Source organism: Polyodon spathula, chromosome 10 (genome assembly GCF_017654505.1).
Source record: "Polyodon spathula isolate WHYD16114869_AA chromosome 10, ASM1765450v1, whole genome shotgun sequence".
NCBI lineage: Eukaryota > Metazoa > Chordata > Actinopteri > Acipenseriformes > Polyodontidae > Polyodon > Polyodon spathula.
In genome coordinates this window covers 4,384,771-4,409,420 of record NC_054543.1, presented here as the reverse complement: position 1 = coordinate 4,409,420, position 24,650 = coordinate 4,384,771, and the positions used below count along the sequence as shown (strand labels likewise).

The following is a 24,650-nucleotide window of genomic DNA, read 5'->3' as shown; positions in this document are numbered from 1 at the left end:
TGATTGATGTCTCTTTTAGTTTACATGGTAAGTGAATGGCTAAGACATTTCTAGAATTAAAATGTGTCAGCTTTTGTCGGACACATGTTGCTTTTGAAGCAGAACAAAAAGTATTAACAGCTTTAGTTGCATTCCCTTCTCCTGGAAACTTTGAAACTAGGATAACTGCAATGGAGCTACTGTTATACTCTATTAATAATCTATTAACCTACAATTTCTCTGCAAATATTTCTTACAACTTTCAACTTTCCTATTAAATTGTTCTCAATGAGGAAGCCGACAGCTTCTTTATACACTGCGGATTCACCATGCAGCCACCCAGGAGCTACAGCATAGGAGGACAGTGCAGCTCCCTGGCAGCTAACAGGCAAGCCCACAGTCGCCCGGCCAGACTTCAGGGGTAGCTGGTACACGGTGAGCCAAGGACACCCTTGCCAACCAAAACCCTCAATCCCCCTACCCCCCGGCGACACTCAGCCAATAGAGCATCGCCTCCTGGGAACTCACGTCCACAGTTGCCTGTGGAATAGCCCAGACTTGAACTGATGACATCGAGGTTATGCAGAGTGCCTTTACTGGATGCGCCACTTGGGAGCCCCACGGAATAAACTTTTTAATTTCAGACTTAAACAGTCAGATGGATAATGAAGCGGTATTCAACAAAGAAATCGTATATCCCACAGAGATCTGAAGACACGGCACAAATGTCTTCATGAGGAGTCATTAAAGTAAGCTACAGCTGTTCTACTCCACAGGCAGAACAACATAGTGCATAGGGATACCTTCAGAATTGATTAAAAAAAAGAATACTGGTTTACCAAAAATTAACATCATGTCCTTTAAGACTGATAATTAAAAGCAACCAGATCTTCCCCACAGCGCACAAAAGGTGTTTTACATTAAGATTTAATAGACACATTGAAATACTCTACATAGTTTATTTTCATTTCATTAACCTTTAATCTGTTCAGAAATCACAGCAGAAGCAGGTTCATTTTCTGATGAAGATTGCATTTCATTTGTAGCACAGCGGGAGATGTGTTGATGCTTTTCAATTATTAAAGAACCTAATAAGAACCCTGCATTATCTCCTGGATATTGTGATATCACATGTATCATGTTATAGGTGAACGCAAACTGGAATGATGTGCAAGGAGTGGTTTCTTGTGTCAGAAATTCAATGAGTTATGATGGCACAGTGCAATCCAGCATTAACTTTGTATTCCTAGTTCTTCTTTATTTTAGAACAGAATTCACACTGTGTGTATATTTTTTTGTATTGTTGTGTAAGCCATCTTCAGGCCAGGACACCAAAAAATAACTCAATACATAAATAATAATAATAAACCAACAAGAGCCTAATATTGAATAAATTTCAGAAAAGTAGGACAGCATATATTACAGGTCTCAATATAGAACTGGATTCTCATAATGGCTTTGAGGCAATCCAGTGAATCGTAAATTAAAATGTGGTGTATTGCTGGTCTCTGGAAAAAAATGTCTTGCCATGGATTGATTGCAGGCATGGTGCAGAACATCCAGCTATGACCATGGAGAAACACTAACATCTTTTTTTTGTTTTGTTTTTAATATTTGCTGCAGCTTCCTTGAAGCTCTGTGGTACTGTTGAGAAAAGCAACAAGGATGTCAAGAACAACCTAGACGTGCACACTGAGATGCTGCAATTGTGTTTGTGTCCCAACTCAATTTTCCAATTAGGGAGTAGAATTAAAAAGAATATGCAAGATTACAAAAGTTCCTTAAAAGTCAGTCTCTCTCTCTCTCTCTCTCTCTCTCTCTCTCTCTCTCTCTCTCTCTCTCTCTCTCTCTCTCTCTCTCTCATAGTTAATGAGTTTTATTCTAAAACAATGACTCCAGTTGATCCATCCTTAGCTTTTATTCTAATGTATTCAAACAAGCAGATGCTTCTCAGAATTGAATGCAGAATGAATACACAATCAATGGGAAGGTTAGATAAAGCCCAAATTCTCTTTCTGCACTACTTGATTTTCATTAGCAGCAATTTATTTTAGAAGACAGGCCAGCCTGTTCCTTTTTAACTGTTTCACCCAATGGTTGTTCTTCAGACAAACTGCAGTTCTATTAACATGTTCCACCAAGCTAATTCAGTACAGGAAAGCCTTGCTTTAAAGCCACCTCAGTAAAAAGGATACCTTTTTTTTACAGTTCCTATTTGCTCCAATTAATGGTAAATTAGAATGCAAGGGAAAATGCATCCCAGAAATCACAGATGACATCTATGAGCTCTATAAAATAATGACTCATGACGCAACAAGAAGGGACATGCCCTGTTGCAGCTGTACTGGAACACTGAATGAAAATATCACGAGGCTATTATTTAAAATAGTGGGAAATGATTAATCTCAAGGCTAGTGCATCACTCTTATAAAACCACAATGTTTGTTTCCCTAACATATTCTACTAGACCATATCTTTAAGACCATAGCATTTATTTGCACCAGACGAGGTCACACTATTGTGGCTAAATATAAAACTAGTGGAGGATGACGCAAGCATTGCGCATGTGAAGGTGTTATTATACACATTGAAAAACTGAGCACCTGATAACCTGAGATAAGATAAGACCAGAGATGAATATATACAGTACTGTCTGTTTATATCCCATTTGTGAGTAATGTAAGAATGCTCTCCTATTTTGTTGTTCCCTAGTGTATAATAAAACGGGACAAAAAATGATACAGCAATTACATAAGCAGTATCTAGTAATTTTTATTAGTTATTTATTTTTGCCTGTGATAAGTAGCACTGTATCAAACCCTTACAGAGTGTGAATTGTGTGAATTTTGGGAATGCAAACTAGAAATGTTCAAAAAGAAAGTGATGTCAATGGACGATTGCGGCAAAGTGGCTGCGGATTGTGAACAGGTGCTGAGGCGATGCAGTGCAAGAACAAACAGACAGAAAACTGTAATCCGTTTAGGAAAGGGGTCTTTATTTTAATTCCTGGTCTGGCTACCACACAATAGGCTCTGGCAATACACACCAATGTGTAAAGCATGGAGGTAGAAAACACAGAGATTGCAGCCCAAATAATAAATACACGTTATCTGCCCCACAATAATACTAGACACTGTCACCAGTCCGGGTGCGTGCAGTAGTGCTCGTGGTGGGTTATAACAATTTATTTAGTGACTGTGGTGGAGTGTTGTTCCAGCTTTGTGCTGGCCCAAGGAGGCAGCTTCGGATAAGTATTAGACATCTGGTTGTTCACAAATAAAGACAATTACTAACAGAGACAAACAAACAAAACACTCACGAGTATCTTTTTCAGCTTTCACTGGGTCTCTCACGGTCCTTCCAGTTCTCTATACAAAAACCAAGCGAAGGAGTAGATTGCGATTCTCTGACCCCTTTTATGCCGTCACTCATGACCCCTTGGTAAATGAGTACAGCTGTCTCTACAATCTGCAGCTGCTAAGTCGTTTCACTTCCAGGTCAATACGTTCTTGCAACAGAGTCTCGTCTTCTTCCAGACTGACCAATTTCCTGACCCTGGGAAAGAATTGTCAGGCCAGCCTGTCCAAAGGACTCTACTTTCACTGCTTAGCGCCATCACAGGTTGGAAGGGAGATTTACAACCAAGGTTCATTATATTTCTGTCACAGCGATGTAAAAGGAAGACAGTACCCTGAATTTAACATTTAATTTAACTTAATTGAGTTTAGGGGACTAAATTCCCTTAGGGTGGTTTACACTTAAAATGTGTATTCTCAACACAGAATGGTCTGTGTGTGAAACAAGCTATGAACAAGGTAGGTCAAAAAACAAAGTACCTTCCTTTCCCTAACAGCACCTTTTTTTTAGCTTGAACATCTGAAAAGCACTTGACCCATTTTCTGCTCATATGAAGGAAAGGAGACAAGCCAATTGAGATTTCTCAATTTTACCTGAGCATTTGCTATACTCCCCAGTTCATTTATCTTGCTGTCACAACTCAGCAAACACTAACCCTCCTCCTTTAGATAGCTGCCGCAGCATCTGAGAAACTTTGGTTCTTTAATCATGTAAACTGCTTTCTGTGCTTTTCTTGTTCTCGGTCCTCATGGTAAAAACCTGAACTCTCCCATGTAAAGCCTTAAGTATGACAATGTGTCACATGTTCATAGCTCTTGCTTTCCTGTTCAGTATTTTGTAGGAAACATAGTTAGCGGACCTAAAAACATGTATTTTACAACAACATTGTAAGAACCGGGTAGAAGAACCTAGCTCAATGAAGATTAAATGCCTTGGAAAATGAATACTTTACCTGATTATCTTTAGTAAAAAAAACAAAAACACAGGTCAAATTTGTGTCACTGTTGCACTTCTTTCAAAAACAACTTTTGACATAATGCTCTCCAGCTAGTTCCCCTGAACTGCACTTTATTCATGTAGAGAGTGCTTCAAATAATCTTTGGACTTGATTCGCAAAGCTGTTTACTCCAAATCCTCATTAGCACAATTTGCATCTGAATGGAAACACTATTACTATTCTGAAATGAGAAAGAGACAACTTAAGACTACTTACGAGTTCTTAAGATAAAAGTCTGTTTATATCTAGATTGGTAACTTTAAAGGGAATGTTTCCCCTTTCTGCAAAAAAATGTGGTAATGAGTAAATTTCTTTGAGTATGTAACCCTTTGTTTCTTAAGTTTATTTATTTTTTCAACTCCTTGATATATATATATATCTTATATATATTATATATATAATATATTATATTATCTATATATATATAATATATATATCGTATTCTATATAATATATATATATATACAGGTTGTCGATCTCTTATGGGTTTACAGTTCTGTATAAAACCACTTACCATGAACTTTATGCCCGTGTTATAGTATTAATGCAGCTCTCAGAACTGACCGAATAAAATTGCAAAAGAACGTATTAATTGTTTTTATTTGTTTGCATCATTAATATTTAACACAACAATAAATCCAACACAACTTAAGAGAAAGGAGAGGATCTCTGACAGCCTCTTCAGATCGCTGCTGTCCAATTGAAACTGGCGGATAGTCTGCTTATAATAAGCGGGATTGGGTTTGCTTTGAGAGTCGCGGGTTGCAATTTGCATAAACACCCATACCCTAACATGGGTTCACTTGTTTGGGCTTCTTTTGAAAGGCAGTGCCGCTTTTGTTTTCTTGTGAGACTTAGCAACACTGGTAACCTTCCCTGTCTCACAAGCAGCCACTTATTCCTGAACACCTCATTTTGTTGTTGACAAGAGTTTGTGCAGGATACAGCAGGCAGTGGCAATTCTGAGAACAAACTAATGCTGCACTTCAGTCCATTTCATCAGTACCCGTTACCTCCCTTTTCAAGTGCCCACTACCCGTATTTGCCCAAGCGTGGTGTTGAATGCTTCCTGAGTAGCTGTCATCCGTCCAGACGGGCAGGGTTTCTAAGCCAGGTGTAGTATACGCAGCATCACATGATCCCCTATATGCTGTATTGCCTGAATTAAAGGGTGAAGTACTTTAAAAAATGATGGTGATTAAGTAGATTCAAGAAAATGCACAGAGTCCTTTTCTTCAATCAGTTGTTAGGTTTATTGAAATATGCAGGGAGTCTGGTCCCAGGTACAGGACACACAGAATACTCATTCTTACAATGTTTGCATGACATTAAATACCCTTCTGTATAGACGGTCCACCACGCCAGTCCCTGGGAGCCTTTTAGCTCCTTTATGCTTTGCATTCCAAAAGTCTTAGAGCCTGGCACCTTCTGGTCCACAGCATTGTTATCTCGTTAGCTTGCAGTTAATGCTGGGCAAGAAGCTTGTAGACACAAGGTCTCTATCAATTGTTAGCAGTACATGCAATTTGAACCAAACAGTCTGCTATCTGCAATATTAGTCTCTTTTCAGAAAAGAACACCAGTATAGCTCTGCCAGTCCAAATGTGTAGCAAACTGCTACTCAATTCTCGATCCATGTTTTCCAACAAAGGGAGATATACTATATTACTTTAAATTAATGCAGCCCTCTAATTAATGCCTCACTCAGATATCAGCTTTTTAATAGATGCCACCCTCGAATAAACACCGATCTCAATAAACAAACGTAAAGGTGCTTTTTTCTACCCCTGCTCAAAAAATTAAAGAAACGCGCAACTCTGTCTATGTACATGCGACGCCCCCAAAGAGAATGCAGCCTCAATCTAATACAAACTAATGTACACACACCTTAGTAAGCAAATTTTATTTTATGGTACAGTCCCCAAAGACAACCCAAGATGAACTACTTACAGCAGAGTAGTCCTTAACGTCAGCCAACACAGCAGGAGATAAAATAAGGGCTGTCTGTTTACCTCGTCCTCAGCTTGGATGGTGAAAACTTAAACTCAGAGGAACTTACAGCTTTGCTCTTTGAAAGCCGGCCGAAGATATCTTCTTTAAGAGGGTTTAGTTGTTTTATTTTTTTATTCAATTGGAATTTCATTTCAGTTTCTCTTACAGAGAAATTACAAACAAACAGGTAAATGTACTGTATACAAGCCCCAAAACACACAGGAGTATAGTGCTACAGATCAGAGCCTCCCACAGCATCGCTTCTAAAATTCCTTAAATCATAATAAAGTAATCATGCAATAAAGTTTGTAAAGCATAGTATTATTAATAAAGGCTGCCCTCATATAATCATCGCCCTCATTTAAGGGCCACAGCCTTTTTAATCAATTTCAAATAAACACTGCAGTGCCAAATTGAAGTAACGTCTATAAAGTCTCGGTTTTCAGCCATGGTGAACTGCAATACCTGTTAGTCAGTTTTATTTTATACCTCCAAGTTCATTTTTAATTGATGAGTTGTAAGATACATTAGTTGAAACAGTATTCACACAAACGACATGACACCCCGCTAGTGACATTTGAAAATCAATTTGGACAAGAGCAGTAATACACATTCAACAATCAACCACGCACAAGGTATTTTGCATTATTACAGCAGCTTAGATTCACTCGTGTACCAGTTCTCTGCGCATGGAAACCACATATGCTACAGGCAACTGATTAAAATTTTCATAACAATTGCATGCAGTCCAATAATTTTTACACATGTTATGGGACTCGTTGTTTAGGTGCAACAGTGTCAGCAGATCCACCACTTTCATGCTTGGTATAATACTGATGGATTACTGAATGGGGGTTAACTGACTCACATTGTATCATGAGATGTTATTGCTCAGATTACAACCTTAATCTCATTAGGATTGCTCATTTGGCTGTGGCATTTGGAAAGCATTACATCAGTGCACTAATTTCATAGTCTGTGCATTTGTAATAGCTACTGTGTGTCTAAACCTTCAAGAGATAGACATTCTGTAGTAGTCAGCCTTCTCTGCATTCCTTTTCGGAAGTACTGCCCTTTTGCATACTCTACGGGTAGAGGGCTTGATTCATCTAAATCTTGCTTGCTATACCTTACTATCTTCTAATTTATATGCATATGGCTTATTTATGTTAACTGATTCAATGAGGAGCACATGATATGAATACAGGAGAACATGGAACATACAAATGCCACACTCAGGAACCCAGCCAAACTGGAAGCTGTAAAAGACATAAAGATCAGACACTGGATATTGCACAGATCAACTGGCCTGATGTTTTGCTTTTTTATTATTATGGCTCAGGAAATTACTTTTTTAATACAGTGCAGATACATAAAATCATTGAAATTGATAAAATACTTTTCATTACATCTGCTGTTATTGAGGTTTTAGTGTATATTCATTTTTTTAATGCACCCTTACATTTTTTAAAAAAGCGAAATATTTCAGCACATGTTGTACGTGAATCTAGCCTTTTTCACCAGCTTCTGGCTATGTCAATAATTAATCATAACGTACTCAAATGAGTCAGTAGGTTAACGTTTCTTGTTTCAATTGTACCCTAAAACGTGTCAAGAAAATCGTGATTAGCCTCCTAACTAATGTGGCGTGGTGGTGGTAATTAACAACCTCACACTGAAACTGTTCTAAATGCTGACTTTGACCTCCTGCAAGTAACACGTCTGGCTGCCAGTTTTCGCCAATGAATATAGTAACATAGCTGCAGGGGACGTTTCACCTCTTTTTCATAAGTCATTTTACAAAAGAATATGTATGTCAAAGCCCAAGCTTTTAGGGAACAACAGAACATGGACTCTATAATAGTCCAGCACACCAGCTTCTCACTCTTAAGATTAAGATCAAACAATAATACACAGGGTTGCCAAGGTTACACTGTCCATGGTACAGTGTGTGGTCTTTAGATTCAAGTAGAACACATGCCTGCTCCTATTGTTAGTCATTATTTATTAAACACTGTAATGTGCCCAATTTTACTGACAGGTAAACATCGTACCGACATCTTTGACAGCAATCTCAATGACACATTTGAATTGTAATGACTCTACAAAGTGTCCTACACTGCAAGGTTTGGCTTCAGGGGACTCGATTGTGTTATGTAACCCTACTTTCTGAACAGATGGTAAACGCAGGGGTGATGGTTGTGTTCCAGCATTATTAAATGTGATAATGTTAACAAGAAATTTCAACAAGCTCTCATCACAATAGGCCAATTTGACATTATAGTAAAGACAAATGCTTATTGGTCAGAAAAGCCTGTCTCTTTTGAAAAGTTTTGTTTGCCTGCAGCAGCCCCAGAGCGAGATCTGGTTCATACTCCTTTCTGCTCTTTGAAGGGTGCACTAAAGGCTAATGTGTGGCCTCTGCAAATGAGTACCTGCCCGTCTGTTGCCTGAAACTGAGGCCACAGAACACTACAAATAAAATGTCAAATATAGGCCAGAGGATGTATTTCGTTTTGTGGATTAAGGGCAATATTTTAACATATAGTGTAATACTGTACATAATGATATGATTTTGAAAACGCAACTTACCAAAACATGACTTGCGTGAAATGTATTACATAATCATTTCCTTTAATTTGATTCCAAACATATATTTCTCAATGCAAGATGCATTGCAGGAATAGACAGTGCTGTATAACATTTTTCCATTATGACGTTGTATTGCCGAAACAGTCAAGAGACAGTTGTGCTCTTGTAACTACACTGAATTATTTCGGCCCTGAAAATTTTTGTCATGGAAAAGACAACAGTGAGTACTGCACAAATTGTGACTAGCCTGTGCAGCACGTCGAAATTGCTGGATAAGCAGATGGAAGGTTAAAGTTTCTTAAAAGAATAAAAAAAAAGAAAGCGCACACTTGCAATCCCTTTAAAAGAAACATTTATATTTAGCCAATGTTTTGGTACCAGAGTACCTTCAGAATAAACCAGAGGAGGATAAAGGTGAACAAACACATATTTGTTTTTAGTTAATTATTTTCTGTTTCTCCGCTTTGACCATCTCAAAGCAAGACATTCCCGGTGTTGCGCAGAATTCTGTATCCAATTCTGTATCCACGCCTGTGCAGTTTTTCAAAGCTGGACGTGGATGCGCAATATTCCTGTGCCTGAATCCTGCTGTGTTCTCAAGCACTGCCATTGAGTTCTGTTGCAGTTTGCAACAAATATTGAAAACAAGACCAAACTAATTCTATAGCAAAATAAAACAGCACATTTAACACCACTGATTCTCTACAGTACACTCAGCCTCTTACATTGCTCAATACACGAAACCCTTTATTAAAAGTAACCTTATAAAACTGTATTTTTCTTTTAAAACACATTTTAATTTTATTAATGTAAATACTGTTCAGAAACATCAAGCATTCGCGTATAACAATCTTGATCTATGCAGGCGTCAAATCTAAACGGATACAGAATCCTTTGGAGATACAGAAACCTGTGTAACCCCGTGCCGCCTCCCCTCATCCTACAGAGACCCGCTGAAGATGTAGCTGGTGCTGGCTGCTGCCTCCTTGGCCGGACTACCTGTCCTTTGGAGTGCCCATGCAAGTTTAGTGCATGAGGCCTTTAGTATTTATGTGAACTACAGGCTCAAGGCATGTCACATGGTTGTGGAGAGAAATAGTCACATGAAAAAGTCATAAGATTCCAATACAAATTCACAAGGGCCTTTTTCTTGTGCTTATTCCTTTTAATATAAACAATACACACATGAACAGTAAAAATGTCAGTTTTCATACTCATTTTTGTCAAGTAATATGTCAAGGGAAATGGATACATATTCTGTATGCTTGATCATTCGAGCATAAATAAACTACCATTCAATGAACATTCATTTATACAGTACACAATGCTGCCACCATGCCCTAGGTTTGATTAAACACTGTGCATGATCCTGGTACAGTTACCTAGTTCTTTCTGTGGAATGATTTCAATTTGCCCTCAGTTCTGACTCTTATCTGGACTAATAAGTGTTCCCCTACAGTAAAATGTCAACAATGAAGATCTTTACACAAACCAGACAAATCAGAAAAGAAAACAAAGAACACAGGCAGCCTAAATTAAATGAACTACTTTAAAGTAATTTTTCATTTATATTTCCCTGTGCCGGAGCAGAAAAAGTGTGCCTTCATCCATCTTCCCAGCAGTAGAAGACATGTGCTGCTATAAATACCTTGAGTGCTTCAGACAAGGGCGGAATAGCTAATCAAGCTAGCATATCTTAGCCTGGTTTTCTACAGACATCTGGATGGGGCTGGCCTCACTATCCACTGGGTGTCACAACAGAAGGAGGAAGCCAGAAATAGAAACGAAGGGGCTGGTGCGTACTGAGCTTTAAGCTCTGTATCCTTAAGGACTCCTGATTTGTACCTTTTACAGACTAGCGCAGAACAGGTCAATTACCACCTGTCATGTAAAACCAAGAATGGATCAAAAGTCTAGGTCAGGTATCATTTACTGTTTCACAGTGCAGACACACAGGACAGTTACTGATACTGGCCTGTAAGAACGTGTCTACAGTGTAGAAATAGCACATGCAGTGGTGATACAAGCTCATCCTCAATGCTGTGCACGCATACTGGATGCCTATTCTTGATGGAGCACCCTCTAAGGGATAAGGGAGCATCACTATCCATGGCCAACCAGTTCTTACAGTAGGTATTCTTTTTAAAAATGTCTTGTTCTTCAATGAAAGATCAATATTGTTGTTCTCATTATGATCAGAAAAAATATGGGAATCATTTATAAATCAATTTCAACATGCTGAACCTCACACTATTAAGTTAGAAAAAAAAAGACTTTGCATTCTGGATACAAATACGAAAGGTTGCAACATTATAATTCCAACTCTCTGACTGTGTAGATTGAATACATAACATTTAGCCTTTGTATTATTGTTATTTTGATCTTGCATGCTCAAAGGCAGCATCAAGGTAGAACGATGTTGAAAAAGACAAGAGCATCTTGCTGTTCTTTCATATACAGTAATCAAGCCTGACTGTCACATTTATCCAATCCCAGTTCATGTTATGCATGTTGCCCCTATTGAGTTCCAAACAAACAGACAAAAGGAGCAACACCTGCGGTCTGATTGGTTTACCATGGCTGTCCGCCACTGCTTTGCTGAATTGATTTTTGTGCTCTTAAAATGACTGTCCATGCCTTTTTGAAAAAGATAAAAATCAATAAAAAGCATGAATCACTCAAAATGCATTCAGGAATTGACTCCACCACAAAGAGCTGTAGATTTGTTTAGCCACTGAATACATACACAATTAGGAAGACCATAATTACGACTATTATTATTATTATTATTATTATTATTATTATTATTATTATTAGTAGTAGTAGTAGTAGTAGTAGTAGTAGTAGTATGGCGTTATTGTTTTAATTGTGCTTTTCCTATCATAATTTTATGATTTCCAATAGCTTAACAGGAACTCCTTGTCTCATTTTCTTGACATCCTGCTTTTATGTGGTTTTACAGCTGAGTGACCCTGTCCCTGAGGCACCAGAGGGTGAAATGACTTGTTCAGTGTGATAATTTAACTCAATCTGAAAGCCATTGGGAAATGTCATATTGAGACTAATGCAGCACTACTCTGATAACCTTAATGCCAAGCAGTGGGAAGTCATCACTGAGTCTCTGTCATTGGCTATCAAAGTTGCACCACTTCACATTGCTCCATTCAGACCACAGTTTGGGCTACAAGCTCTTAATACTCGAATTTGTCATAAGCACAAATGCTTTTATTGTAAAATACACTTGAGAATCTGGCCCTTTATCTTCAGGTCACTCACAAAGGGCCACGAGAGGGGGGTTGACAGCCTGTACAATTGGTCACATGTGCCTGTGGTTATTAAGCCTCTTCTAGTCAGATTAACCTCTGTACCATCCAGTATGCTAAATAGTGGTATAAACTTTTACATGGAATATATACAAAACTTCCCAATAAGTGCTGCAGTGCAAGGAAACCCAGAATATGACCTAATATAGCAAGCACTGGGATAGCAAAGCATTTTCCACACTGTTAAGGGTAGGTCATGGTCAAACAGTTTCTGAGTAGGAAGAGACGAAGACTTCCCTTTGCATTCAAAAATAAAAGCAAGCATGGTGGGTACAAATGAGGAAGTCCTGTGGAGGACGATGGGTCAAAATGGGTTGGTGCTTCAACTGGCATTAACTGTCTTTGTTATTTTGTGGTAACTGAACAGTGTGGGGGGAAATTACATTTTACTTCTGCTGTATATGAAAAAAATGGTAGTATTCCATGATACTTCTTCCTTTGACCTACTTGAAAAGAAATTAAAGAACAAGCCTTTTGATTTTTTTTTTTTTCACATTTAAACTGCACATTTTCTACTCAGTATTTTCTTCCAACATTCCTCCTTGAATATCCCGACTGGAAGTGTTTTTGCTCGTTAACTAAACATTAAGTTTAAGCCTGTTATTATTTATCCCAGTGGGTGTCATTCATTGACAGAATAATAATATATCTGCTGTCAAATAAGTCACATGTGCTATAATTTAAAAACAGTTATCTTATTTTTGTCAATAGACTTTTTATTGATTTTTTTTAATATTATATATATATATATATATATATATATATATATATATATATATATATATATATATATATATATATATATATATATATATATATATATATGATATACAAGGGCTGTTGACTGTTACAGCTAAGAGATACAATCTGTTTTTACAGTTACATACCACTCACAGCATCATTGTTATACACACACACACACACACACACTAACCAATGAACAGATTCATCATTATATCCACAGAAACTAATCTGTCTCAATATATTTAAAAACATAAAAACATAAGAAAATGTATGAACGAGAGAAGGCCATTCGGCCCATATAAGCTTGCCCTGTTCCAAGTAATAGACTGATCTCAAAACTTTATCAACTTGGGTTTTAAAGGATCCAAGTGATTCAGCCTCAACAACATGACTCAGTAACCCATTCCATACCATCACCACTGTTTGTGCGTCGCCTTCCCTCTGTCCTAAATCTAACTCCACTTTATTTCCAACTGTGTCCTCTGGTTATGGTTTTCATACTAAGTTAAAGTATTGGTTAGGGTTAGCCATGTCAACTCCTTAAGATTTTGAAGACTTCAATTATGCCCCAGCTAATTCTTCTGTTTTAATAGATTCAGCTCATTCCTTCAAACCCTGGGATTAGTCTGGTTATTCTTTGATGCATTATTCAATCTCAACATCCTAACCTTCATGGATATGAAGGAGGTTCAGAAGCATTTAAACTAGAAAGGAAGGGGGGAGAAATCAACAAAAAAACAGAAGGTAGACTACAGCAAAAAAAGGGCAAAAACTCAGGTCAGATAGCCATTTCAATTTCCCCCGTATAAAGCAGGAAAACCCAGTGGGGCGCACGAAAGACAAAATTGAAATGGTAGAAATGACAAATGACTGCTTCCTAATGCAATTCGTCAAGGCACTAACTAGAGGGGAGGCATGCCTTGATTTAGTCTTTTCAAAAAACAAAGACAGAATAACTACAACAGAGATCAGAGAACCATTGGCAAACTCAGATCACAACATGGTCTCATTTCAAGTGCTTTTTAAAATACAAAAAGTAATGACTAAAGCTAAGGTTTACAATTTTAAAAAGGCAAACTATGAAGGAATGAAACAGAAACTAACAAAAGTAGATTGGAGTAAAATAGAGAAAACATCCACAGAAAAAATGGTGGCTATTTTTAAAAAATGTAGTACTAGAAGCACAAAACAATTACATCCCAAAAGTAGACAAATCAAACTCTAAAACAAAATGGCCAAAATAGTTTAATAGATCAAATAAAAAAAAAATCTAGAATAATCTAGAACAAATTACACAGAAAGAGTACTTGGAACTACACACTCAAATCAAAAAGGAAGTTAGAAAGGCCAAGAGAGAGATAGAAATGAGCATAGCTAAGGGGGTTAAAATTCCAAAACGTTTTTCCAATGCTATATAAGAGAAGGTAAAATGTCCAAGAGATACAAATAGCAAAATTATAGACAAAGAGAAAAAAATAGCAAATATACTAAATGATTACTTTTTTACAAAGGAGGATACAGACAACATGCCCCACGTGTTGACCTGTTTGCATCCAGTTTTTTATATATGTAACTTTAGCATAGCAGAGGCAGACATGTTAAAGGGACTAGGAGCTCTTAAAATAAACAAATCCCCTGGTCCAGATGAGATCCTCCCAATAGTACTCAAAGAAATGAAAGAAGTTATTTACAATCCACTAACCAAGATGATCCAGGGGTTGTACTGACAGACTGGAAAATTGCAAACGTAATACCAATCCACAAAAAGGGAAACAAAACTGAACCAGGTAATTACAGACCAATAAGTCTGACTTCTATTATGTGTAAACTTATGGAAACTATAAGAACATGGAAAAATATCTATATGGTAACAATATCCTGGGAGACAGTCAGCGTAGTTTTAGGAAAGGGAGATTGTGTCTAAGTAACTTTCTTGATTTTTGGGGGGATGCAACACAGACAATGGATAATTGCAAAGCATATGACATGGTTTATTTAGATTTCCAGAAAGCTTTTAAAAGATTAATTCTCAAACTGAATGCTGTAGGGATTCAAGGAAATGCATACATATGGATTAGGGAGTGGTTAACATGTAGAAAACAGAAAATACTGATTAGAAGAGAAACCTCAAAAGAGCGAGGTAACCAGTGGACTACCACTGGGATCAGTATTAGGTCCTTTTCTATTTCTAATCTACATTAATGATTTAGATTCTGGTATAGTAAGCAAACTTGTTAAATTTGCAGATGACACAGAAATAAGAGAAGTGGCAAATACCAGTGCAGCAGCAAAGGTCATTCAAAATTATTTAGACAGCAAATTACATTTAATAGAGAAAAGTGTAAGGTACTGCACACAGGCAATAAAAATGTGCATTATAAATACCATATGGGAGATACTGAAATTGAAGAAGGAATCTATGAAAAAGATTTAGAAGTTTATGTTGACTCAGAAATGTCTTCATCTAGACAATGTGGGGAAGCTATAAAAAAGGCCAACAAAATGCTCAGAAATATAGTGAAAAGGGTTGAATTTAAATCAAGGGAATTAATGTTAAAACTGTACAATGCATTAGTAAGACCTCATCTACAATATTGTGTTCAGCTCAGGTCACCTTGCTGCAAAAAGGATATTGCTGTTCTAGAAAGAGTGCAAAGAAGGCATGTCATAAAATAATAAAATAATTGAATCTATTCAGTCTTGAACAAAGAAGACTATGAGGTGATCTGATTCATATTGGTATTGACAATGTCGACCCAAGGGATTTTTTTAACCTGATAAAAGAAACAAGGAGTCACAAATGGAGATTAGGTAAAGTGAGCATTCAGAACAGAAAATAGAAAGCACATTTTTACACTGAGAATTGTGGGAGTCTGGGACCAACTCTCCAGTAATGTTGGTGAAGCTAACACCCTGGGATCCTTCAAGAAGCTATTTGATGAGATTCTGGGAACAATAAGCTACTAACAACCAAACCACCAAGATGGGCCGAATGGCCTCCTCTCATTTGTAAACTTTCATATGTTCTTCTTTAGTTTGTATTTATATGTGTATGCTACTGTCATAATCCATCATTCTTATTAATGTGGACAAGCTTGTGAGCCTCAAAAAGTCACAAAACCCTAAGGATGTTTCTGTGTATGAGGTGTTTCAAACCTTTGTATCATGTACATTACCGCTAGCCCTGAAGAATAATCTATACAGCTGTTCTGTATTGGGGTCATGACAATCACACTGCCAAGACTCACTGAAAGTAATGAATCCTGAAAGAATGCACTCTCCCTATTCTTTCTTCCTTGTTGCCTCACAGCTACAACACAAATTAATCTAGACATTGGAAGCTGGCTCAACTACACATTTCAGATGGATGAAAACCCATTTAAAACTCAGACTTGCCTTAACGCACACTCATGTAGAGCTTAAAATTACATTTCCCCACGCAATCTGCCATGCGAGGCTTTTGAAGCCTACAAGAAATTGCTGTGATTGTATTAGGAGGAAACAGGTTCTTGCTCTGACTAGGTACCATCAATACTGCTAAGACAGGTTTAGTACTTCGACCTATGAAATTTAAATTCTACACCTTCAGTATAAGCCACTTACTTAAAATACTTTGGTAAGCTAACATGACAAGTACTTGCATCAGTGGATTCAGTTACAAGCACTAGTAATTTCAATATTTCACACAGCAGAGAAATATGCTAAGGGTTTTGGTTTTATTGGGTTTTTTTTTTTTCCCCATTGCCTGTCACTGTAAATGTACCAGGAAAAATCCAAAGCAAGAAAATACTGTAGGATTACATTTATAGGATCTTTATAACTGGACAGCTTACATTTAAAAATGGGGGTATTCATGTTTAATTTAGAACCTTATTTTAAGTTAACATATACAGTATGTCCAACTTATTTCAGTCGATATTTTATATATTTAATATGTAGGTTCACCCTACATATTAAGCAATACTGGTATACTGTATGTATCATATGTATTTTTTGGCGAAGTCTACAATGTATAATAAAAGTTTCTAACAAAACATATTCCTTAGCGAGCTTCTTCACAAATATATGTTTATACATTACTATTGAATAGTAATAGGAGATTATTTCCTGTTCTGGTAGTTACAAGCAAAGTGAATATAATTTGTACGCTTCTTTGGCACTGCCTATTGTATAACAGTCCTAAGGCTTTGTTTCATTTACTGTAGGCCAGTGATTACAGAAGGACATGCAGGACACAACACTACCTCAAAGGCATTTGTTTTGCTTTTGTTCAGTTACTAATCAGATACAAACCTGTTTAATAACAGTGTTTGTCAAGCGTACACTGTGACTTCCATACAATTTTTGTTTTGTTTTGTTTTGTAAATATCAACCCACTGTTTACAATGTTGTCCACAGTAATGTCTTCTGAGGACTCTTATGCAGTTATGTAACTTTTAAGAGCCGTTACATAACATGTGACAGAGACAGAATGATTTTGGTGATAAATCTCCCTCCTGACCTATGAGGGCGCTGTGTAAAGGGAACAGAGTGTCCTGGACTGGATGGCTAGACAATTAATTCCCAGAGTTAGGCGGAAGTCGGCCATCTAGAAAGGGAGCGGAGCTACGGTACACTAAATCATCGACCTGGAAGAGAAACGATGTGGCAGCCGTGGATTGTAGGAGCGTTTGCAATCATTAACAAAGTCTTTGTGACGGTATATAAGGGGACAAGGTTATCTATTCCGTTGTAATGCTGAACCGGAAGGACAATCATGTTGTTATCGTGAGTGTTTTGTTTGTTTTGTCACGTCTAAATATATACTTATTTGTTGTTATAACACGATCCAGAGCTGTCGCTTAAGGCCAGCACCAAACCCGGACAACATTGCACTTTTGTCACGATTAACTGTATTGGCACCATGAGAACCACAGCACTCACTGTGGACTTGTGATCATGTTTGTGTTACTTGTGTTTAAAATATATTATTATTTCAGGGCCAACCCATGAATTAAACAGAGCAATACGCAAACCATTGTGTATTGTCTGTTATTATTAATGTTTACTGTTTTGTTATCAGACTTTGGATTACAAAAATAAATCTGCATTTTACCAGTACTTGTGAATATGTTGTCTGTCATTTTCGTGAGCACTACATCACCCCTACACCCGAGCACTGCAACCACTTTGCCACACAGCATTATTTATTTGTTGTTGCAGCAATATCAAAAGTTGACACAAGGTCTCATTCTATTCCACGCACTCACAGTCCATACTCTACTTTCTTTTATGTTCCAAACAAGCAACAGATAAACTCACAAGCATCACTCTAGGTAAGTGCTGGCTGTCCTGGCTGGAGTTCAAGAGCTAACAAGCTTGGCAGTAAGTGGTATATAAGGACACTGCCTGGTGCTCAGAATCACAACATGTATATATCCCCCTATAGTTATGGGTGTATGCCAAAACCTAAAAGCACTGTAAGTAATTCCTGTGAAAACTTGAAGTCAGGCATAGGTTAAGACAAAGGCTGTGAAAATCAGTGATGAGAAATCGTTAGTGATAAATACTAGTACTTTTAAGGGTGTGCTGATCAAGCTTTTTAAATCAATTTTATTACATATTTTAGCAGCAGAAGTAGGAACCCTTTTTCTCGTGCTTGTTTTTTTTTTAAATTTTATTTAGTGCCCAATTATTTTACCCTCAATGTCCAATTTTTTTTTCCTCTGACCGCAGAAATTCCCCACACAGCTCAGAAGAACGGAAGGTTCAGTGGGAGTCACCTGCTCAGTAGGGTCCACTGTATTGCGATGAGGAGAATCAGTCCCTGACGGTTTTGCCTCCCTAACGTAATAATTTTGATTTCACAACAGAAAGAGAGTGCAACCATAAATACTGTAATTTTAACAGAGATAAAAATAAAGAATTATTGTTAGATAAAGGGTAAAGCATTATGACATCAAGCTAATTCAGTTATCCTGTCTGTGAAAACTATGTGAAATGTATCTGCATCTTATCTTATTTTATTTATTTATTTATTTATTTTTAATTTTTATTCCACATGTGACTTTCATCTGGTCTCTCAAAATATATTAACACGCCTTTAAAGTTCACTTCAAGTGATTTCACAGTGAACATTTGTTTGATTATATATATATCATATATATATATATATATATATATATATATATATATATATTATTTTTTTTTTAAAGAAAAAAATACATGTAATAGTTGTATACTTTATATCACTGTGTATCATTATTTGCTAATATAAGTAATTCTTACTGTTCCTTCATAAGTATTTATTTTTCTCTGTGGATTGTGGACATTTGGGAAGCAATGGACAAATAAAAAAACACCTATTGTTATTGTGGAGATGAGACATGGCTAGTCAGTCTTTATAGCACTTTCTAGAAAGTGTAACTTAGTGGGACCCAAGACGAACTGTATTTCTACCAGGTAAACCCTTTCAAGAATGTCCTGGGGGAAACATAACTGAAATGGAAACTCATGCACATGTCAGAGTCAACAGATACAGCTTCCAGGTGATCTAAGTGTTGTACACTCGCTTGACATCAATGCAAACTGATGCTGTCTGTGGTGAAACTATGAGGGAATTCAAACCCGGGGGGCAGGATTTTTTTTTTAAATGTAGCATGTAGAGAACTTCTTTGATCAGAAATATAAAAATGTAATGAAAATAACACCAGCTAATCTTGAGCATGTTATAAAGATAATGCAAACTGAGATGAAACAGGAGCTGCAAGATTTTCAGAGCCAGCTCCAACAGTTGTCCTAGTACTTGGATAGTATTAAAGAACATATATGGGAGGAGCTGAACTCTAAAACTGTAAAACTTGAAAACGTTAGCAGAATTAAAAGCATGTCATGAAATGCTTCAACAAAATGTGATTAATCTGGAAGTTAGTTTTAATTAAAAGGAATCAATTAATGTCTATCCGTTGACCAGTCAAACTGAGGGAGTAACTGTTAATTCATTGTCTTTGCATTCAGACCTAAGAAACTGGAAACTACCTATCAAGCTTGTAATTTCCTACATATGGCAGATGTCAGGATGATTCTGATCCTGTACTGTACATGTCAAATGTCATGATTTTTTGGCTTATGAGCAATGACTGTAGCAATTTAAAGTCTATTGACACTTTTTTATCAGATGAAATGGCAGAAAGGGTGAGGAAAAGAGTACAAGAAGGAGAAAGTATTCAAGACTTTGTGTAGATGATGGAAGTCGGATATTGGAGGCTACAATTTACAGAAAGGTTAAATGATTAGAAATAGGTTACAAGTATCAAATCACTACACTGTGACATGTAGGTAAAAGTCTAACGCATAAGAAGGAAAGGCAAGGGAGCATTCCATTGCAAATAGACTCTTTATGGAGAAATGCCATCCAAGGATGCACATTTAATTCAAAGATCCCAATGGTCACCGACACCACTGCTGCATTCCGTGACGGAGAGACCTTTGACCACTAGGTACAGTGGAAGCAAAGTGGATAAGGCCTTTGAAATGTGGCCCTGTCAAATATTGGATTTGAAAGCGATTGCTCCCAGAGAACTAATCCCTTACTGGAAATGTGCTTATAGTGGAGTAAAACACAGTGGGGAGTTGAAAACATGTCTGAAAGCGATATCATTATTAAGATATCTCTCCTCGGAGGCTCAATACTGAAGAACTTCTGTATTCACTCCATGCATGTGATGTACTTGTATCATGGAGTCTGTGGTGAGGTGCTAAATGTACACTACCAGGTGTCTATTCAATTTATCAAAGCAGCAGTCGATCTAAATTTTCCATGCTTAGATAATTGTGTATTAAGCTATTTGTGTGCCAAGGTTACTAAAATCAGGCATCTAACAGTGCAAGTCTCTTAAGTGTATTTCTGTCTGTTTATGAAAATCACCAGGAAGGGTTTTAATGATTTTCTTTTCTTGACAACTAAATTTAGCACCTTTGCTGTTCAGATCAGTTGAAAAAGGCCACATGAATAGATCTTTTGTTAATTTCTTAATAATAATGTCCTTGCTTAAAACTGCATTGAGTGAAATAAGTTTGTGTTAAGTCAGTAGCTCAGGAGCCTAACATCTGCAACTGTAAGAACATGTGTTCTTGCTGTGGATTATAGACCCACGGTTATAGAAACTGTTTTTTTAAACAGCTGAGAATACTGTTTGGAGAGACATGGAAAAGACACAAACAACCCTCCAAAAATCACTCCCAGGGGGTCCTGGCTCTTTTGGTGAAGTGATTCTGGGTCATTTGATCAGATCTGCATGGACCAAAAAAAAAAAAAAGCGCATCTGCAGTTAATGAAAGCTATTTTTCTTCTACAGTACAAAAACAGACTAGTCAAGTTGAAGGAATTAGAACAACACTTATTTGTGTGTGTGTTTTAGTTTCTTACAGTTTTACTTAAAAAAAGAATACTTTGAAAAGAGACTAAAGAACGGATGTCCATTGAAGCTAAATGATTTCCTCATTATTCTAAGACAGTGGTCCATTAATAATTATATTATTGTTCCATATACCCCCACGCAGAGTTATTATGTATGTCCATATAGTGACTAATGATATATCATCCTAATCAATCTGATATTGTTTTTCAGCATTAATCAAACAATCTGCTAAATCAGCCATTTGGCAGCTCCGCGAGCCAGAAATCTGACAAATTGATTATGTCAGGACTATTCTTGCCAAGTGATACTATAATAGTACTGCCTAATGTATGCCATATGCTGCTTTCCTAAAAGCTAAACTAATATCGTTTCTTGAAGTGAAGGCAGGCTGCAATTTGATCTGAAAGAAATATGATTTTCTTTGATTCCCTGAAAATATACAATCTTTCTTTTTAATGTCCTCTCTAGAGTTACAAAATAACCTGTTGTTTGTGTGATGAAATATAAATTAATCACATATTTAATTTTTATTTGCAATATTCATATGAGGGTTTTTCGTACCACATGCTCAACTGTGCTGCTGTTTGTTACTTCCTTTTAGGCATTGTTAACAAACCCTCACTGATTTACTGCATAGCACAGTCCGTCTCTGCTGAAGATAAGAGCTGGGCTCAGGGTGTCTTTCTAGGTCACAGTTTAATTGGATTTGTACACTAAAGTAGTATTGCAAGAATGAAATAAATAAATAAAATCAGGCTAGTATTAATTATAACTATTATTGCATGTATTTCAGAACATATCGTTAGCCTAAACCAAAGTCACATGTTAATGAACTCAAGATTACAGTCTGCAATAACAAGCAGACTGGCGCATTGTTCTAGATCTTACAGTACTGACTGGCCAAGAAAATGAAGAAGAGAAATTAGAAAATCTCCTAGAGTAAAATATATGTAAATGTGTGTTGCCACTAGACCTATATCAGCTGAGTTATGTGCACCTATTCAACAACAATAAAGGGACCTCACAACTGGTACACAGAGTCTTCAAACCTGGACAAGACACTGTTTCCAGGTGTGCACTGCAATGGATTACCAGTGTGTATCAGTTCATAACACTGAAGTGTCCTGTATTTTTATAGACTCTAACACAATTGCATTACCACTAAATTGTGGCTTTAAATGAATATAACAACATTGGTATTGTCTCATAAACTGCTGAGTTAATGATATAGAAATTGGCATATAGTATAGTGGGATTATTATCAGTGTACATAAAAAAAGATTCATGGTTAACATGTTAAATGCTAAAAGTGTAGAGCAATTCAATCCCACTGTTGCTTCTGACATGAGGAAAATAACGACTGACCTCATTATTAGTCTCCTCTTCGTTGCTAATTCAGTACAAAGACAAGCCATACTCAATTTCCCCTGCTAATTGAACAAATCCCTGCTCTCTTTCCAACTGGTCAATCTCTGTTCGCTAGTTCATTGGAAGAAAGATTAATGGGTCAACCAGCCATACACTGTATTAACCTACTGTGTAACGTGGTTCATGCAGGGTTCTAAATTGACCTCTAGTTCCATAAACATGCAAATATACTATATGACTATGACTATGTTTCACTTCTTTTAAAGTATCAAATCACACATAAACATGTACAGAAAACAAACTTGTGACAGGGATTAAAGCAGGAATGAAAAAAATATGCACACTGATATCAAACATTTGCTTTTCACTGCAGGATTAGCCCTTTGAAGTATATTGTACATAAAACATGGCTATTTTAGTAATCTAGACAAGCTGTTATAATAGCTAGTTAAAGTAACACATGGTTCAAAGCTTATTTTGACCAGCTGAAACTGAAGCTACACTCTTAGAAAACGAGGTTTCTCGATGATTCCTAATGGCTTTTTACTTTCTTTACTAAGGTGTGGGTTTCACTGATATAACCTACTTCTAAAGTCTTTAAAGGTACTAAACTGATGCCTCCAATAAGTCAAGCATTCTTGTGTGCTATCTCACCTGTTGTGTTTCCATCTGTCTTGTTTTAATTTGGGTAAATGTTAACATTAAGGGCTCCTCAATTGATGCATCAAATGATGGACCCTCCACAGTTCTTTATTATGAGGGTTCCAGGCAATGACAGTTACAAGAGATTTTGTTTTGCAGCAGAGACTGGCTCATTAATACATGGATAGAAATATAAATGTGTGTTTTAAACCCATTATAAGTGCATTCTCCACTGCTGTATGGGTGTTAAAATTGAACCTGTGATGCAGTTTTAAGAGTAGTACTACCAGGCCTCCACAACAGGTACATTGTAGATTCACACCTGTGTCATGTTGACAGTTAAATCAAATGCAGATGTGCAGTAAGACAAGCTTTCTTCAAAAGCATTGGTATTACTCTAAAGTTAAAACATGGTTTTAACGCAGTTTATACATGGATGCAAAAATAATCGAGTTGTGTACTATGCATTAAAATGTTAGGACTAAAATAAATTAAAAAAATTGAAGGAAACAAGGCAGACAATTTGGCAGATTTAACTTTTTAAATTTAAAAACAATATGGGGATATGGTATGGCATGTTATAAAACACTTTTTATGGTATCATATTAACAGTTAGGATATACAGTCAGCACTGACATATCCGACCCTATAACATTGTGACTTCAGTGACGGTTAAACGCGTGTGACGCATATCGGATTATTTCATTGTGGCCGTTCTCAGCCCATGCATCTTTTTTGTGTTCCCTGAAAAACGGAAAACATCAAAAATACATCTGCAAGGACTGTTTTAAAATAAGTAGGCTTCCATGTACTTTATTGGTTTTGTTGGTACAATACTATACTTTTAACAGAAGTAGTATTTTAATTGAGAACGATATGATTCTGAAAATATCACTTGCCAAAACTGATGGGAGTACCTATTTTTTTTTTTTAATCCGGTACATATTGTAGCGGTATGTATCATTTCCGATTCGAGATAACAGAAAAATTGAATCTAAATGTTATCCATGCACAGAACTGTGTAAAACGTAAAAGGCAATGCAATTTAATAAAACCAAAAGATTAAAAAAAAAAAAAAAAAAAAAAAAAAAGTTTCCAGAATGAAAACAGTATCCAGTCAGTATTCAAACTTGCAGAATATCGTGCTCGATAAGGCCCTAATGTCGAAGATCACTTACAAATGAAAATGACAAAAGCAACAAAAGATCACCGATAAAATAAATAAATAATTAATACATTAATTGTTACATTACCCTA

At 36.7% G+C, this 24,650-nt stretch overlaps 1 protein-coding gene across 2 annotated transcripts in view; it reads right to left on the bottom strand.

Annotated features, from left to right (window-relative positions):
- Window positions 1-24,650, bottom strand: part of LOC121321914 (serine/threonine-protein kinase 32C-like) — a 53,058-nt gene that overhangs the window by 27,469 nt on the left and 939 nt on the right. The window lies entirely within an intron of this gene.